The sequence below is a fragment of the Boleophthalmus pectinirostris genome, unplaced genomic scaffold (assembly GCF_026225935.1).
Source record: "Boleophthalmus pectinirostris isolate CB_2022bp ecotype Guang Dong unplaced genomic scaffold, ASM2622593v1 HiC_scaffold_3, whole genome shotgun sequence".
Classification (NCBI taxonomy): Eukaryota; Metazoa; Chordata; class Actinopteri; order Gobiiformes; family Gobiidae; genus Boleophthalmus; species Boleophthalmus pectinirostris.
The window spans coordinates 9,918,190-9,934,928 of NW_026571299.1; the positions used below are offsets into that span (position 1 = coordinate 9,918,190).

General features: G+C 39.4%; 1 protein-coding gene across 1 annotated transcript in view; it reads right to left on the reverse strand.

The window, feature by feature from the left end:
* The window catches only part of ywhaba (tyrosine 3-monooxygenase/tryptophan 5-monooxygenase activation protein, beta polypeptide a), a 39,570-nt gene extending 31,412 nt beyond the window's left edge, over positions 1 to 8,158 (reverse strand). The window contains exon 1 of the mRNA XM_020927412.2: positions 7,999 to 8,158. The gene's annotated coding sequence lies outside the window, so the exon portion shown is untranslated. The remainder of the gene's footprint in view (positions 1 to 7,998) is intronic.
* Positions 8,159 to 16,739: the final 8,581 nt, after the last annotated feature.

The window sequence follows — 16,739 nt, forward strand, 5'->3', positions numbered from 1 at the left end:
GTTCGTTAGAGATATTTGACTTAACTCACAAAAAATAAATGTATTGCCAATATAAAACTTGAACAACATTTAAATATATCTAAAGCTTCTTAAAAGACTTTTCAAACTCAGTGCTAGGGATGAATTTTTTGGCCTGTCACAATATTTTAACTCTATATGAAAGAAGACAACATATTTTGGGGCTTAATTTTTATTGTGTGCAAATTTTCTACGTAGAAGTGGAGAGATTTGGGGTATTTTTGTTGTAATACAATAAGATTTAAGCTGTAGAGGGTTGAATAACGAACTTTTACGGCGACTTTATTGATTCATTCTGGCATGTATTGTTCAGCAGCTCAGGCCTTTTGAATAATTCTGTATTGAAAGTGGTTTATTGGGATTATCCTGCTTTATTGTTACTGTATATTTGGTATAAAGTCATTCCAGTTTTATCGTTTATATCTCAGTAGCGATATACTGTGCTTGAATTTCAGAATAAAAATAATTCAGACATGTTCTTTCAGAGTTAGAAAAATCAAAATCGGAAAAAGAAATTCAGTGGTATTAAAATTAAAAATCTGAAGGAACAAATCGTCTTCCATAACAGACCTACTTGCAGCCTCTCCTACCGCTAATCATTCACTCTAACGAAACCACACTCCGGCCGTCATACACTATTTATTCTACCTTTTTATGGTCTCGCGTCGTCCTTCTTATCTCTCTCAAGCTAATGTGCACTATCTACTCATCGTCATTCCTTTCCTCGCACTTCGTGATCGCCATGTTCTCCACAGTCACCATCGGGGAGCCAGTTTTATCCTGTCCCCTCACCCCGAACAGCCTGAGCCGAGTGGGATGACACACTTACAGAACACGCTAGCCTACATACCGCAGCCCTACCGTGGCCCTGGATTCGTCTCCTCCCCGCAGTTCTTTCTTTTCCGAGACGTTACAATGCAGGGGGGGTAAAGATAGTTACTGAACGTGCTAAAGCAGATGGCATGCGAAGAGTTAAACAGGGACTAAACCAGGACTAAACAGGGCCTAAGCCTCTTCTAAACAAGGGCCAATCGAAACAGAAACATCACCGTAAACCGAACCGAAGCTGGTCTCTCAAATTGGTCTGGTAAACATAATCAAGGACTGACCCAGGACTAAACAGGATGGAACCAGAGATAAATAAAAAGACAAAACTAGGATTAAATCAGATCGTGAACAAGATCTAAAAGAGACCAAATGTAAACTTGCGATTAAAACCAGACTAAAACCATCTAAAATAGCCGAAACCAGAACCACGGAGTAAAGTAAAACTAAACTAGGGCTACGAAAATTTGAATATACTGATACAAACAAGGTATTAAAAAAAACTAAATTAATTAAAATATCAATACTCAAAAGTTCTCAAAAAATTATAAAAAATAGATGGTGGGAAACAAAAATACTGAGAGCCAATATATGTCAAAAAATAAAAGAATATTTATTTTACTTTTTAAATATAGAAATTGTAGAACAGCTGGATATATAGTTATTTTGGATACATTTATGTTTTTCAATGTCAATTTTTTATGTGTTCAAAGTATATTTCACATGCAAAACTGCTCTATGGTTCATATTTGTAGCCTATACTTATTTTCAATTTGAAAATTTTGCGTAAATTATCAATAACAATGTTTTTTTTTGTTGTTTGTTTTTTTTTTTAGAGAGAGAGAAATGCTGAATAAATGCATTGTGTAACAAAAAAATAATCATTTGAATAGGCAAAGGAGAAAAAAAAAAATTTAATTCTGAAAATTTGTCGACTGGACAAAAGTTTACTTGGTTGAATACATTTCACAGCTCATCCAAGCTGCTTCTTCACTTCATACGTCATACGCAAAACATATTCGACCAAATAAACTTTTGTCCAGTCGACAAATTGAATTTTTCCTTTGCCATGCTCTGTAAAACATCTTTGTGATAAAAATGTCTGAAAAGCGCAATATAAATAAAGACTTACTTACACAATTCATTTGAATTATTGTGATTTCAATATTGACCCAAAATAATCGTGATACTGATTTTTTTCCATCATCAAGCAGCCCTATTTTAGCATTACTTGGGATCTGATCGAGACCAAAATATCTGGTATCACTCACTCAGTGTAGGCCAGGATTACACTGCCAAGCTAAACAAAAAAATTTTGTGAAGTAGGAGTACATGACGTTATTAACAACGAAACAGGAACAACTGTGTACTATTAATTCACTGTGTCATATTTTCCATTTTGAGGTTGCACGTCGTCAGTACTATCAGCACTATAGTTGTTAAACAAAAAGCTGAAAAAGTATAAGTAGATGTAGTTTTTTTACACCCACCAAATGGTCTAACTCTGCATCAAATATTTCAACAGATTTTTCTAATTTTAAATGTACTTTTGCTTGGTTTTGAATCAATAGACTTTGAAAATGTGGCATCACTTTGTCAAATGAGTATGACTCTTCCAAGCTTCTGTTCACTTGGAGCGCGTCCCAAACTGAAAATAATTTATCAGTAAACGAAGCAATTAGTTAAAACTGCCTGAAAGCATTGGCTAATTTGGTGCATTTTGAACTGCCATATTATCGGAAATTAAGATATAACACAGGATATGGATTCTGATTTAGCCAATTTTGTGGTCAGTGAGCGGCAAAAATGTTTATGTGAGCTGGAAAATCAATCATGAAGTCACATTTTAAAGACACCGTGCTTGTATAGTTGCAGTATCGTTATAATGTATGACACCCATGGATCATTATGTTATAATTTGGGAATTTTAAATCGCAATATTCATCTAAAATGTTTTTTTTTTTTTATGTAGGCTGACTTCTGTGAGAACTGCTGTGTCCAATTGGAGCTGACATCACCGAAAAACGTCATCAAAACAAAGAGTTGTGCAGCTGTTGGCACCTCCGATGGATAGCTGCGCTGTATTTTTCTTCATTTGTACCAAAATTACGACTTGAATCTGCCGAAATAAGAAAATAAAACTGGAAAACGAAGAAAGTACAGAGCAGTGGACGAATACCAGCACGCAAATCACTCCAAATCTAACTCCGGGTGAGTAAATGGCGACAGGAAACAACGACAACATGGTTAAAAGCTTTGAGAAGTCAATTTTGCGTAATAGGTCCACTTTAAGCCATTTGCATTTTGTAGCAAACATTTTTGTTGATATACTAAATCCTGGATTATAAAAAAAATAAAAATAAAAATTTGTTAATACTAAGCTGAGGTATAAACTTATAATTTTGACATACGAGTTACCAAAATGTATCCAGATTTGATTCTTGCTTGAGAAGGTTGTAATATTGTCACTTTTGGGCTCAATCTTCTTCCACAAGTATTGCCTGGGATTATTGGTCGATCCAGGTTCTATTTGAGTAATGGCTTTCGTGTTGCTCTCCGTCTGTTTTGAAGGACCACAGTGGGACAAACAAATGTACATAGAAACAGCTGATGAATCACAGCTATCGTCATGTCAGATATCATCTTTAATATCCTCCAGGACACAGATAAAACACAATTTCCTTTCCAACATTTCTTTGTAATGTTTTAGGTGCCAGCCCCACACCAGGTTGGTAAAAATAATCCAAAATGCACTTGGATTGTAGTTTTCAGCACAAAATAAAAGCACTTTCTTTATCTTAACATGAGATCTGATCGTAATGGATTTTCACATTTAATAAGAGTGAGAATTCACCTTTGTATATTCTAGTGTCACGATACTAAAATTTCAAACTCTTTTTCGATACTAAAGAAATGACTCAATACCGTTTACGATACCACAATAAAAACTGAACATGCTAGTATTTTTAGTAATGTAATTTTCCAGTAATTCATTTCCTTTTTCTTTTTGATCTTACATTAGTTCTGACCGTAACTGATTTTCACTGAATTCACCCGTTGTAAGTCTGCAATAGTTTCACAATATTAAAATTTCAAACTAACTTTTGATACTAAAAAAATTCACTCGATACAGACTATGATATACTTGAAGATTTAAAAAAAGTTAGTATTTTTAGTAATATAATGTAATTTTCAACACAAAATAATCTGTTCAGGAAATCTCAAATTTTGTCTCGTTAATGTGATTTCTGGCAGCACTGATACTTCCTCAAAATCATATCTGATTTCGATATTAATTTTAGCACAGACTAGTATGGTTTTCTGTACTTTTGACAACACTAGCGGTGTACTCTTTTTTTTTTTTTTTTTTATATGCCACAACTAAATTGGATTAAACATGAGCAACTGATTATAGATAAAAATCAATGACTAATTAAATAATCAATAATAAGGATCACATGCCAGGCACTGGGAAAAAGGGTTTCCACATAACTTGCCGTTCTGTTTTAAACTATAAATATTTCAACAGAACTACTACTACTACTATTTTTGCATGCACATTATTTGCATGGGCATAGCTGAACTAAACAATAACTAAAAGGTAACTCCTCTATTTAGGCTTAGGACTTTTTCTTTGTACTAGCAAGGACTTTTTCAGTGTTTTTCTGCACTATAACCAAATTTGAGCTGTGGAGGGTTTAATAAATAACTGCTATGGCTCGTCATAGATGCAAACTAAATACTAAAGTGAGTCACTCTGTCATTTATTTATTGCAGTTTGCGTTTCTGTAACTATGTAGTACATTTAGAATGGTTTCTGAGGATGACCCTGCAGTAGTGTCATTACGTCAGTGGCATAAATTAGTTTTAATATTATAATCTATATTTTCTTCAATATATAGTATCTCAAAATTCGTTACCGTGACAGGTCCAGCTTGGTTCAATTTGCTAAAACTGTATTGACTCAGAACCAATTATCACTGTGGACTTTATTTGCTCTACTGTTTAACAGCTGCTTGCACGAGACAAATAACAACCATGTGCAACCTTAGGAGCCAAGACAATTAAATGGGTGTGTAGCCTATGTGCGATCTCTATGCAAGTGTCTGTTTTTGTGCAGCTCTGAGCAGCAGCAAATAAACACTGACTTATCAAACTCGATTAAGGTCTTATATTACATGTAACTGTCTCTTGTGAGGTTTTAGTTACGTTAGAATAATGTTACCTCATCAAAAACAGAGCTGGAGTTGTGTTTTGTGTCATTCACACGTGTTTGAGTAATTCTGCATTGTTAGTCTGTCTAAATTTCCAGAGCTCAAAATGCTCTGTTCCAACTTGTGATGTCATGAAGCAGTAGTTATCAAGTAATCAGCTACCTTTTACCTCATGTTCAGTAGAGATTGGCAATCCCAGCGCTGAAATTACCCAAATGAGTCGAGTTTAAAAACACAGCGGCGTGCGTCCTGTAAAACCACATGACATCACAAAGTAGAACAGAGTGTTTTCCGGTTGTGAAATGAAGGATTTCTGTGTTGAACATGTGTGAATGAAACAAAATGAGTATGTTTTTGATGAAGAAACATAACATAAATCAGAATATAGCGTAATATGGACCCTTTAAGTTTTATGGATGCTCGTATCCTACCCGAATGGCAATCGATATCTGTAGAGAGACAGGATCAATTGTTAGTAGGCTATAAATGTAATTAATGATTTGAACTTATAGTAACCAATTACTAGGATGACCAAATTTTCAAAATGAAAAACTGGGACACCCCTAGTTTGTGGTGATTGGTGATAAAATGGTGAAACGAGTGTGTAATTAAGTAAAATAGTTCTGCACTTGACCCTAACATGTGTCAGTGTAGAGATTTTTTGGGCGTTTTGGTTGTTTTTAAGCAGCTTTTCTGTATTTTGCAAAAGACAAATGACAGTTTATGCCTCTCTTTACTGTTGGCAGGTATCAAATTGGTCAAAAATAGGGGCGTTTCTTGTATAAAACAGGGACAAATCGATGGTTTCGGATAAATCTGCTGGGACAAGGGACACGGGGCTCAAAACTGGGACTGCCCCGGGGTAAATGCGGACGTCTGGTCACCCTACGAATCACGCTATAGGCTCTAATCTACATGATTGTTGATGAATGCATGCATTACCATCACTAAAAAGCGTAGGCCTACGACATGTACGTGGAGAACCAAAAGTTGAATGAGCTTTTAGGAAATTATTGACGCTACTGTAGTGCTCACGCTGCGCTGCCATGGTAACATCCTGAACCGCTTTGAGCCAGGCTTTCACGTAGCATTTAGCATCCGCAATCCCCATTTACATATGTATAAAGGCGATAAAAGACCCACAAAACAGCGAATAAACACGTCGACTTAGCATTACATCGCGTTTTTATGGAATTTATGTAAAAACTTGAATTGAAATCCCAGTTTGTACATGAGTCCACACAGCTAGACACCATTTTAAACGCGTACGGTACGTCGCGTTAACCGCTCCTGCTTAATTATCATTTTTTATTTTTTTATTTTAGTGGATGCACCTGAAGTCGCCTTGGGGCTATGCGGGAACAGGTGCACTTTCCCCCGGCCCCGAGATTACAGCCTTCTCCGTCCGCCCCCGTCCCCTTTCATCATTACCCCGCGGCGCTTTTTTTTTTTTTAACGTTTATTAGCTGCTAATGCTAAAATGCTAATGCTAAAATGCTAATGCTACATCCAGCCGCCCCGACGACCGCTGTCAAAAACCGAAGCCGGGCCTCCCTCCTCCCTCCTCCCCTCCTCTCCTCCCCGCCGAGCGCTGAACCCCGTAAAACCACCTGCCTTTACGGCCCTTTAAAAAAACATTTACGGTCATTTTAACGATACGGGAGTGGTATTTTTAACGCGGGACGTGGTTAGTGTTTCTCTTCGGGGAGTCAAATCTCGACGGGGAGAGGCGGCACCGAGCACGGCCCCGTTGGATTTATATGATTCACTTCGATGCTAACCGCTAATGCTAAACGGGATCTGACCCACTTCGACAAAAACGCACACGCCAGATTTGATTAAGGTGGTAAAAACCCGCACGCCGCGTTGGATTGAATATCGTAGGGCGAGATTTATCGTCGGAAAAATGACATTGCGCGGGCCCGAAAACGACATTTGACGCGAAGGAAGGAAGGAAGCGATCGGGAAATGGGGAGGGTCTGTTTTAGCTTCCATCTCCGCCATGACAGAGCCCAGCTAAGGACAAGCGACATCATCCCACCGCTACAAATTACCAACGCGAATATTTCCACTATTAATGCGTACAAAGCGGTCATTATTTGCAGATAGCGTGTTAATTACTGATATTGCACAGAAATGGACAAATTGCGTTAGACTGTAGGGCAGCAGCGCGTCCATAGACAATGCAGTGCACTTGTATCTGGGCCCGTTATGTTTAGAGCAAAAGAGAATTTATCGTTAAAAAAAAAAAACATGAATTACACAAAGAAATATTGATAGATTTTCACTAGTAAGCATTTTCTTCCAAGGATCTACGTAAATTTGCAGTTTGGGCAAGACGGGTGTGATTTTACAATAATGGCGTGAATTCTGCGTAAAATCCGATCTCAAATAGAAAGCGTGTTTTTGTGTATAGATCGGATCTGTCGTGTGCGTTTAGCCCGAATGACAAAACTAGTGAAATAACTCGGGTTAAAATAATGCAGCGTGAATTCCAAGCTGTCAAAATGGCCTAACTTGACTGCTCCCTGCCCTCTTTTACGCGGACCGCCTGTCATCGCGCATGGCATCGGATTAGTTCGGGCCTTTTAAATGAACGAGGTGTGAATTACAACCGTGAAGACCGATGCAAAAGTAGGTCCACCCCGCGCGGGTTCGGTCCGCACCAGACTCGGGCCTAAATCCTCCCCCCAGTGCGTCCACCCCAAACCCCGTGAACCACGATGGGCACCACGACCTCCTCCTCCTTCTCCTCCTCCTCCGCCGCCGTCCATTCGAGCCGACCGCTGCTGCAGTGGACGCGAACTGGGGGCCGCCGCGGAGCCATCGCCGTTAGCCCCACGCCTCGCCCATCCAACCAACCATCTATCCATCCGAGCGCGGCATCTCGGAACTCGGAAAAAAAGGCGATCTCCCCGAGTGAAACCGCGGTCGCACTTACATTTTAGAGCGTCGAAGCGTTCGCGATCTCTGCTGTGAACGATGGGAGATTGATCCAGTCGTCCTCCGCTGCTCGCTCTGCTCCGCTGGCTGGCTCGGGGTGTTCAAGGGCTGTACCACTTCCTCCGCCCGCTGCTCCTCGGACACTTCCGCTTCCTCCCGAAACCCCCGCGGGACTCGCTGCGGCCCAGGCATTTCGCCCGGGTGGATGTGGCTACACCGAGGACGTTGCCATGGCTCCAAATAAACCAAATATTCATCAATATAATAACGAAATCCAACAATATTTCCAAAACAAAAAAAAAGCAATTAAAACTTACAATATCAAAAAAAAAAAAAAAAAATAATAGTATAGCTTTATTTAATTTATGACATTCTGTTTTGTTATTCTGTTGTTTAGTTTTGGTTTCATTCCTTCTGCTCCCCTGTATGTTAATTTGCAAACCACCCCCATTGCAGCATGTTTATGTGTGTTTATGTGTATGAATGTATATATTCCATACCTCACCCCTGCCATAACTGTGAACTGGACTTTGCATTGATGCGACAACAATCTAATTTACACCTTATACCAGGGGTGTCCAAACTTCTTTCATTAAGGGTCACATATCTAAACACAGATGAAGCAGAGGGCCGATCGAGGGCCGTAGACTGGAGCTCAATACAGTGAATAATTGAAATATGTGCATGTTTAACACGTTAGAATGAACCATGAGACTTTATTCACGCTAAGATCCTCAAAACCACACACAAAATATTCAATACTAGCTTTTTTAAGGTAGATTTTCAAAAACTTACCATAAAAAGTTATTTTTTAATTAATGCAGAGTAATTTGGGCCAATTCACCTGGAAGCATGAGGGCCAAACTAAATTTGTCAGTGGGCCGCATTTGGCCCACGGCCATAGTTTGGACATGCCTGCCTTATACTGTATATACATTGGTTGTTTTGTCGTGTTGTTATATGTCTGCAATAAAAAAAATAAATAAAAAAAGGACGTTGCTATGGATACTCTGATGTGGGCCCGTATCTTTAGATTTTGACATTAAATTACAATTATAGTGCTTATCAAAGTCGTTTACGGGTAGAAATTGGGGGTATTGTCGAGGCAGGTTGTGAACTGGGTTGTTTGGAAAAGGTCTGAGTGGAAGTAGACAGTGTTTGGGTGTTTGTTTTGATTCACTAAATGGTTCAATATGGGTCAGTTTTCCAGGAACAATAGTCTTGATAATAACAATAAAACCCATGACACACATTTTATTGTTAGGCCTGCCTTTGCATAAGTGTCCTTGAGTGCTTTTGTGTATTAGATTAAATATATTCAAGCCATATTACATGACAGGCACGAGATAGCCTATTTATATATAATATGGGCCAGTGGGCAATACAATAAAAACATAACAACAAATAAAAAATCAAGCCTAGGATCCTATGGTAAGCCAAGTTTATTTGTAAAGAACAATTTGTACACAAAGTCATTCAAAGTGCTTTACAGAAGGAATAATAAAATAAAAATAAAATCACGAAACAAACAAATCAAAATATAAATAATCATCAGAAAATTTACATAAATAGAGAAGAGTGCAGAATAAAAACCTTTCAGTCATATACTTGGGATTTGCCAAACAGCTAGCAATCCTCAAAGGCAATTTCAGGCATAAATAGGGAAATGTTTGCATAATAACACGGAAAGAAACAATATTGTGTAGCCTATAAATAAAATTCAGTTTATTGTGTACATTTATTGTTGTTTTAACATCATGGGAGGCTATGGCTGCCTCTTAATTTAAAGGAAATTGTGTTTGGCATAAGAAATAGCCATTTAAACTCCCACAAATGTCTCCAATTAGAGTTTTAAGTGTTTTCTTATTTGTTTGTGCGCGTGTTTTATCTCAAGACCGTTTCCAGCAGCTGAAGGAGGGACGCGCGTTGCGAAAACCCGCCTCCGGACGAAATGCCTGGGCTTTAGAGGGTCCCCGAACCCCGCCCCTCCCCCCTACGCCCGTATCCGAGGCAACCGAGGCACGGGGTTTGCCGAGCCGCCTACCAGGGGCTTTGACGTCAGCAGGGCCATGGCAACCACTGCGGGGATGACGTCAGCCCGAGCGTCGCCCCGGCAACTGTCTCCACGAGCACGAGGCGGCGGTGGTGGAGTCAGCTGACAGCGTGTGGGCAACTCTGATTTTGAACCAGCAGCCACAAGGGGAAAAAAAAATACTGTAATTCTTTTTATTGATATTGATATGTTAATTAAGGGCTACTTTTCACAATAGCCTTTTGTTTACCGCTGGTCTCAAGGGCTGTTAAAACTGGGGGGCTGCCAAATTTTCTTATCTTATACTAATTGTGATAGTATTTTTGAATAATACACCTTCCTAATAATACACATTTTAAAGAGCCCATATTGTGCTATTTTCTGAGCTATGTTATAAGGGCCCGGTCAAGCAGAAGTAAACAGCAAGGCCAAAAATTCAAGTTAATGCATCTGATATAAACATGTATTCAACAGATACATATGTACTCTAGTTTATGAAACTGTTTACCTTTTTTCTGTACCATTTTTGTTTCTAAAGTTACATACGTTTTAAACAGATCATGTATGAAACATGGAACAAAAATTATTTCCCAAATTTCAAAGACCCGCAAATCATGTAAATAAATGGATATATTTCATCATATCTTGTGTTATTCGATCTTTGAACTGTTGATGAAGGTACATGATTTTTCAGAAAAAAAAAAAAAAAAAAAGTGTATTTAAAATGATAAAATTTGCTTGGAAGGACTGACATATTTTACAGAAATAGTTTCCTTTCATTTTGAAGTAATATTAAAGTATTTGGAAGAAAAAAGTTGACAAATTATGCAAAATCATGCACCTTCTACTTGCTTGCACAATTTTCCCTCCGTTACCATGACCTTTCTTAATAAAAAATGTCATTACTCAAAAAGTAAAACCTAATCAACCTAATCTTGTACCATATGGTAGAAAACTATATGAAGCAAATATTCAAACCAGTTTGTTAAGGATATGTAAGTGAGAACCAAGAGTTATCACTGTTTGTATTTATTGCCCAAAAAGTGCTGCATATTTCATTCCCTCCGTTACCGACATGAGTTTTTAATTTTTTGTCAACAACTTGAAAGAATATCACAGGTTTAACTTGACCCTGTTGGAGTGTAACTCTTTTCTACATTCTGATACTTTACTTATTTCAATAGTCCCTCTAGTTTCTGAATAAGAGACATTTGAATGTAAAAAATCTGCCCCTGTTTCCCTCCGTTACCACTTGACCGGACCCATAGGTGTTTCCCCATCAAAAACATACATGGATAGGATAAGTTGGTATGTTTCTCCAGGTAACAAGATTTAAACAAAAGGTTAAACCTCACAAGAATCAATTTTGTGTAATACAGGACCTTTAAACACAGTATAAACATTTGAGAAAAAATACTGTTATTCTTTTTATTAATATTGATATGTTAATTACACGCTACTTTTCACAATAGCCTTTTGTTTACCTCTGGCCTCAAGTGCTGTTAACCAGTTTTTCTTTAACTTATACTAATTGTGATAGTATTTTAGAATAACAGAGCTTCTTAATAATACACATTTTAAAGGCCTAATATTTTAGACTTTTTATTTTAGACTTAGACAAACTTTATTGATCCACGTGTGTTTGTCCACGTAACAACATTTTAACAGGGATTAAACCACACAAGAGTCCATTTTGTGTCATTTAAGACCTTTAAACTCAATACAAACATCTGAGAGGAGACTTAAATTATTTGCGGCTACTGCAAGAATCATACATTCCATAACATGTTCAGACAGATTTGCAATTTGTCTGTACTTTGGCGACGCAAGAGCCCTTGATATCGAGCTAATTATTTCTGTGCCGAGGACATTGTATTAGGGCTTCCTTGTGAGTAATTGCAGCTTTGCAGTTTTTCTAATTGCGGTTATTTAAATAAAACGGTGATTTCAGTACAATTGAGATGAATTTTCTTTGACACGGTGACAATAACTTTTCTTTGCCGCCCATTATCGTCTACATCAGCGGTGGAACATAACGAAGCGCAAGTAATAAAGCATTTTACTTAAGTCGAGTTTTGTAGTTTTTAGGTATCTGCTCTGCGTAACTTTTCTTTTCTGTCAAACTGGAGATGTTATTGCTTTGTCTAGAATGTTTCACAGTGTGGCATTACTGTATTTTCCAGACTATTGGGCACATTGACACAGAAACCTAAAGTTGCACGATATAAACTTTCAGGAGGAGGGTCCACAACCTGCTTTACCCCAAATGTTCCACAGCATGGCATTAAACGTATATCTAATTTCAGTGTTGGGGAGTAACAGATTACATGTACCGGAGTTACGTAATCAGAGTACAAATTATGAGTAAGTGTATTCAGTTACAGTTACTGTTTCAGTGAGTGGTAATTGGATTACAGTTACTTTGTTGAAATACATGGATTACATGGGGGGGGGGGGGTCTAAACCAGGTCTAAAACCAGGTCTAAAACCAGGTCTAAACCAGGTCTAAACCAGGTCTCCAAAACCAGGACTAAAACCTCTAAAACCAGGGTCTAAACCAGGTCTAAAACCAGGTCTAAACCAGGTCTAAACCAGGTTTAAACGAGGTCTAAACCAGGACTAATACCGGGTCTAAACCAGGTCTAAAACCAGGTTTAAACGAGGTCTAAACCAGGTCTTAAACCAGGTCTAAACCAGGTTTAAACGAGGTCTAAACCAGGTCTTAAACCAGGTCTAAACCAGGACTAAAACCAGGTCTAAACCAGGTCTAAACCAGGTCTAAATCAGGACTAATACCGGGTCTAAACCAGGACTAAACCAGGACTAAAACCAGGACTAAAACCACGTCTAAAACAGGTCTAAACCAGGACTAAACCAGGACTAAAACCAGGTCTAAACCAGGTCTAAACCAGGACTAATACTGGGTCTAAACCAGGTCTAAAACAGGATTTAACAGGACTAATCGATGCTGCATGGACGTGTCTCTTCCTCTTCTATCAATAATATTTTTAATATGTTTAAGTAAAGTCTGGGCTTTTCATTTTCTTTTAACAGATAAAACATCTTATGTGAAGATTTCCTCGTCTTTGCTTCTCTACAGAAAATCAAGTAATCCAAAGTATTCAGATTACATTTCTCACTTTAAGTAATTTAATGGATTATGTTACAAACTACATTTTGGAGTATGTAATCTGTAATCTGTAGGGGATTACATTTTAAAAGTCACCTTCCCAACACTGTCTAATTTATTGTATTAGTGTTTCCATTGAAATAACACTTGAAAAACATGCAAGTCTTCCTGTGAGTGGGCTTCATCTGCACATCTCCATGGTGATTTTTTTTTTTAATTTATGTTTATTAAGGACATCACATTCGAATTAGACAAGCCAGATGTGTTGTCTAATAAAAAAAAGACACCAGTCCGTATAAAAATATAAACTATGTGCATAAAAACAGACAATACAAGACACATAAATTACCGTATTTTCCGCACTATTGGACGCACTCTTCAGCCTCCAACCCCATCAAACCCCATGTTTTGTCTGTAATGTTTCACAGTGTGGCATTAAACCTTTCTATCTACATGGAGGCAAAACCAGACCAAGTTACAGGTCAGATCTGTGGAGAGGCGACCCCGCTCACAGTCAGAATTCCTGTTTTTCTTGGTATTTTTAAGCCGTAAAACCACATGTAATTGAATAAATGTAAAGTGGAGCTGTTTAAAGTCACACTGTGGAACATTCTCAGCAGGACAGTGACGTATCCATAGAAACAAGAAGGTGACGGACCCCCAACCGAAAAGTTACACAGTGCATCTTTACGTAGATGTGATACTTTTACTTTTACTTACTACTTTTCCCAGACCGGGACCAGACTGGGACCAGACCGAGACTGAGATCAGAACTGAGACCAGGACCAGACCGAGACTGAGACCAGACATGTCGCACTCTGGTCCCGGTCTGGTCTCGGTCTCAGTTCCGCTCTGGTCCCGGTCCGGTCCCGGTCTGGTCTCAGTCTCAGTCTGGTCCTGGTCCGGTCCCAGTCTGGTCTCGGTCTCAGTCCCAGTCTGGTCCCGGTCTGATCTCCGTCTCAGTCCCGCTCTGGTCCCGGTCTGGTCTCGGTCTCAGTCCCGCTCTGGTCTCGGTCTCAGTCCAGCTCTGGTCGCGGTCTGGTTCCGGTCTGGTCCCGGTCTGGTCTCTGTCTCAGTCCGGGTCTGGTCCCGGTCTGGTCTCTGTCTCAGTCCGGGTCTGGTCCTGGTCTGGTCTCGGTCTCAGTCCCGCTCTGGTCCCAGTCTGGTCCCTGGTCTGGGCTCGGTCTCAGTCCCGCTCTGGTCTCAGTCCCCGCTCTGGTCTCAGTCCCGCTCTGGTCTCAGTCCCGCTCTGGTCTCGGTCTCAGTCCGCGCTCTGGTCCCGGTCTGGTCCCGGTCTGGTCTTGGTCTCAGTCCCGGTCTCAGTCCCTGGTCCCTGTCTGGTCCCGGTCTGGTCTCGGTCTGGTCCCGGTCTGGTCCCGGTCTGGTCCTGGTCTGGTCCTGGTATGGTCTTGGTCTCAGTCCAGCTCTGGTCCTGGTCTGGTCCCGGTCTGGTCCCAGTCTGGTCCTGGTCTGGTCTCAGTCTCTCAGTCCCCGCTCTGGTCCTGGTCTGGTCCCGGTCAGGTCTCGGTCTGGACCCGGTCTGGTCCCCCTCTGGTCCCAGTCTGGTCCCTGGTCTCTGGTCTCGGGTCTCAGTCTGGTCCCGCTCTGGTCCCAGTCCCAGTCTGGTCCTGGTCTGGTCTCTGTCTCAGTCCCGCTTTGGTCCCGGTTTGGTCTCGGTCTCAGTCCCGCTCTGGTCCCGGTCTGGTCCCGGACCTGGATCAGTCCTGGTTTCGTCCGTATGCAGTGCAAAAATCCGACACCGCAGTCAACACAAAATCGAAAACTGAAAAAACAAATCGTTATCTGTTTTTTTCATTTTGGATATGGAGACAAATAATGAAGAAAATAGTTGTTGTTTTTTTTTCATTTTTTATTTTTGTTTTATTTGAAAAACGAATGAACAAATGATACAACGGATTTAACTCGAGCAACTTTTTAACATTTGTATCAGTATTTTTACGTACCACTGACCTATATTAGACTAAACTGATCGTATATATTCTGTATTTTTGGACATTTTGTAGATTTTTTTAACGGTTCAATTTTAACCAGGCCCAAGAACAGGTGGCTAGTTCTGAAATTAATGCAGCAAACTGGGAAGAGTCTTGTGGTTTATCTTGTTTGGAGATTATTACTCTGCAGTCATCATCAGTAACAAACAGAACGTGGCAGATGCAGCTTTCATTTGTCGCCTGAAAATATTTCTTTAACAGCTTGCGCGCCTCAGTAATGGTTTTGAATCTGAGTAAAATTGTAAAAAAAAACATCGCAGCAAGTGAGAAATCGCGATTAAATGTTCTGTACTACACCAAAAAAGTGAAAAAAAAAACAAAACAAAATTCCTACTCGTTACATCGAAAACAGACCTGGAGTTGTGTTTTGTTTCACTCGCACAAGTTTGAGTAACTGACTAAAACCAGGACTAAAACAGGTCTAAACCAAGTCTAAACCAGGACTAAACCAGGACTAAAAACTAAACCAGGTCTAAACCAAGACTAACTAAACCAGGTCTAAACCAGGACTAAAACAAGTCTAAACCAGGACTAAAACAAGGACTAAACCAGGACTAAAACCAAATCTAAAACAAGACTAAAACCAGGTCTAAACCAGGACTACTAAACCAAGTCTAAACCAAGACTAAAACCAAGGACCAGGAATAAACCAGGACTAAAACCAGGTCTAAAACCAGGACTCTAAAACCAGGTCTAAACCAGGCTCTAAAACCAGGCTAAACCAAGTCTAAAAACTAAACCAGGACTAAAACCAGGACTAAAACCAGGACTAAACCAAGGACTAAACCAGGTCTAAAACCAGGACTAAAACCAAGTCTAAAACCAGGACTAAAACCAGGTCTAAACCAGGTCTAAAACCAGGACTAAAACCAGGTATAAACCAGGTCTAAACCAAGTCTAAACCAAGACTAAAACCAGGTCTAAACCAAGACTAAACCAAGTCTAAACCAGGACTAAACCAAGTCTAAACCAGGACTAAATCAGGACTAAAACAAGGACTAAAACCAGGATTGAACCAGGTCTAAACCAGCTCTAAACCAAGTCTGAACCAGGACTAAAACCAGGACTAAAAAAGGACTAAACCAGGTCTACACCAGGTCTAAACAATATGACATTTAACAGTTGGACATACTTTAAGGCAGCAGTGATCTCATATAAAAATAATTTCTCTATCAATAATATTTTTAATTTGGTTCAGTAAAGACTGGGCTTTTTATTGTCTTTAAGCAGATAAAACTTCTCATGTTCAGATTTCCTCGTCTTTGTTTCTCTACAACAAACAAAAATCTGTTCATGGAGACTTGGGCTCAACAGACAATTTGAAGAGAACAAACATGAATTTTCAGGATGTTGTTGTTACTTTCATGTAGTTTAAAAAAGCACGGCAATATCAAGTAATCCAAAGTATTCAGATTACGTTACTCACTTTAAGTAATTTAATGGATTAATGTTACAAACTACATTTTGGTGTGTGTAATCTGTAATCTGTAGGGGAATACATTTTAAAAGTCACCTTCCCAACACTGACAGTGGAGCACTTCCTGTTTTACCACATGACATCACAA